Source organism: Phaseolus vulgaris, chromosome 3 (genome assembly GCF_051622355.1).
Source record: "Phaseolus vulgaris cultivar YP4 chromosome 3, ASM5162235v1, whole genome shotgun sequence".
In the NCBI taxonomy this organism is placed as follows: domain Eukaryota; kingdom Viridiplantae; phylum Streptophyta; class Magnoliopsida; order Fabales; family Fabaceae; genus Phaseolus; species Phaseolus vulgaris.
Window position 1 is genome coordinate 12962574 of NC_143500.1, and position 3185 is coordinate 12965758.

Below are 3185 nucleotides of genomic sequence, written 5' to 3' on the forward strand. Positions count from 1 at the left end.
CACGACGATGGATGATGAGGATCCTCATACACACTTGGCTACTTTTTATGCATTGGTAGGAACTATGGGTTTCCAATCAGGTGATCTTGAGAGTGTATACATGCGTTTATTTCCTTTTTCTTTGGCAGGGAAAGCAAAGGAGTGGCTTATATCTCATCCTAATCAGAGTTTAACCAAATGGAAGGATGTGGAGGAAAAAATTTTGCAAAGATTTTTCCCAATCTCTCGTTACATCAATGTTAAGTCTGAAATATCTATGTTCAGACAAGGAGTAGAAGAGTCTTTCTGTGAGACATGGGAGAGATTCAAGAGGATGCCGAGAAAATGTCTAAACCATGGGTTTGAAGATATTGCTCAACAGAGTATATTTATTAATGGTCTCAGATCAAATACAAAGATGCTCCTAGATGTCGCGGCTGGTGGCACAATGATGGTTGTTGATGCAGATCAAGCAACAAGGATTATAGAAGCTTTGGCCACAACTGACTATCAAGCTCAACATGATAGACAAAATCATAAAAAAAGAGGAGTATTGGAGTTAAACACTGCAGATGCATTGCTAGCTCAAAACAAAATTCTGACACAGTAACTTGAGCAACTGACCGCACAGATGACCCAATTACCCCAAAAGTTGCATGTTGTTCAATCACTCCAAAGTCAGAATTAACCTCTCAGGTGTGATTTTTGTGGAGGTGATCATCCTAATGGTCACTGTTCTTATCATAACAACGCATCTGAAGCTAAGGTGAATTATATGGGCAATCAAGGAAGGCAAGGCGGTTTTTCCAACAATTATCCTCAAGGTTGGAAAAATAATCAAAATCAAAATTTTGGATGGAAGCAAGACTATAATTCATCCAACAAGCAAGGGGTCTTTCCAACAGCAGCATCAATCGAATTCTCCATCTATTCCTGACAGGATGAATAAAGTGGAAGATGTTTGGTCAAAGATTGTGAGTACACAGGAAAATAGTATGGCTTCGATTAGGAGCATGGAAACTCAGATAGGACAACTAGCTAAACAAATGTCACAACTCACACAAACTGTAGATGGAAAAATTGGCCAATTCTCAGCTAACACTACCACCAATCCTAAGGAGCATTGCAATAACATCACTACTAAGGGTGATGAGAAAACCAAAGAAAAAATGGTGAGATGGTGAAGATTGAAAAGGAAAAAGGAGAAAATAGAAAAAAAAGGAAAAAAATTGTGAAATTGTAGAAATCGCAAAAGAAATATCCCATAGGAACATAAAAAAAAAGAAAATGAAGGATTATTTTCTAACAATTTGCTTCCAAAAAATTATTTTGCAGGATGGCCAGAGAAAAAGATATATTTTGATGAAGTTAGAAGGAAGATATGCTGTTTTAAAAATAAATATGGAGATAAGGAAGGAGGGAGCAGTTTCTCGAAAACTTTGCCAAAGAAATTCAGGGATCCAGGGAGTTTTACTATTTTTGTGTCAATTGGTAATTTATTTGTGTATAATGCTTTATTGGACTTAGGGTCAAGTGTAAATTTGATGCCATTATCCATGTTAAGACAGATAGGTAGCTTGAAGGTTAAACCACCAAGATGCAGTTACAATTGCCTGACAGAAAGGTGAAGTATCCCTATGGTGTGGTTGAAGATGTCCTTATGCAAATAGACAAATTCATATTTCCGGTGGATTTTGTTATCCTGGACATGAAAGAAGATGAGGAGGTCCCTTTGATTCTCGGTAAACCTTTAATGAAAACTACTAAAGTCATAGTTGATGTTGACAAGGGAGAACTTCTTGTAAGGTCTCATGATGAAGAGGTAAAATTTAATCTTTTTAATGATGTAACCAAGTGTACTATAGATGAGACTGGGAAACAAGAGGAAATTCCAAGAAATAGTGAAAAGATGAAGAGTTCAAAGTCAAAGGAGAAAGTTATACGTCATGAAAAGTTACAGGCAAAAGGAGACAATCAAGGAAAGCCAGTGGAAGGAGAGGAGTATCGTCCAGGACAACCTATCATGCTCAACGCAGGTAGGGGTAGAGGAAGGAAGAAAACGAGAAAATTATGGGTCATCAAGGAATTGAAGATGGACGGAAAAATTGAAGTTGAAGAGCCACATTCAAGACTGACAAAAGTGATAACAAAAGCACGGGTGAAACAAGATAAATATCCTCCTTGATAACAAACTTTCGTCAAGCTATATGACATTAAACGAGCGCTTACTGGGAGGCAACCCGGTCCACATTTTAGTTTTATATTGTTACCTTTGTTTATTTAATTTAAATAAATAAATTCTTGTATGCCTCCTAATCATTTTGCAGGTTATGTATTTTGACCTGGAGACAGGTTCTATTATTCAAGGGGGCAGATCCAGTATATGAAGCAAGACTATAGATAAAGATTTTAACAAAAAGCTGGATGACTTCTTAAGAGAGGATTGAGAAAAAATATGGTTTTATCTTTCTAATTCTCTTTTCTTTTCAATTATTTGAATTTTATTTTCTGTTTAGTTTTTATTTATTTTATTTTATTTTTTGGTTATTCTGTTATTTTGTTTATTTGCTTATTTTTTTAGTTTGTTTTAATTGCTTATTTTGTATTTTGAATAAATTTGTTGTTTTTGTTAGTTTGTTAGTTTTAGGTTTTGAATTATCTTGAATAAATTTCAGTTTTAATTTGTTTGTTTTCTAGTTTATTTTTCTCAAATAAAAAAGAACTAGAATATTAATTTTGAATTGTGGAAAAAAAAAGTTGTGTTTAGATATTAAATAGTGAGATGAATTAGACACAGGTTAGAAAAGAAAATATGATTGAATCCCTATTCAAATGTAGTTAAAATTATGATACATGAAAATTTAACAGGATGATTGATTAGGACAGATAATGACAAGACAAAAAGGAATGAGACCATTTAAACCAAGTGAGTGTGTGAACCTTAAACAATTTTGAGAGTTTTACTGATGAATTGACAGTTGTGGTTGCTTAATTATTATTTTTGTTGCATCATAAAAGAGCATGAAGATGATTGAGGCATTTGTTTGTCTTAATTAGGAGCCAGGGCCAAAAAGTCAACCTTTATATTAGAATTCCATTTTTTTTATATCCCTTTGGGCCAAGAAATTTTTTGTTAATATTGCACCTTAACCTTTATTGATATAATTTCCTACCCTTTAGCATGTCTAAGGAAGGAGAACATAGAT

General features: G+C 34.1%; 1 pseudogene; it reads right to left on the bottom strand.

The window, feature by feature from the left end:
• Positions 1-235: 235 nt before the first annotated feature.
• Positions 236-342, bottom strand: LOC137808873 (small nucleolar RNA R71; annotated as a pseudogene).
• Between the last annotated feature and the right edge of the window lie 2843 nt (positions 343-3185).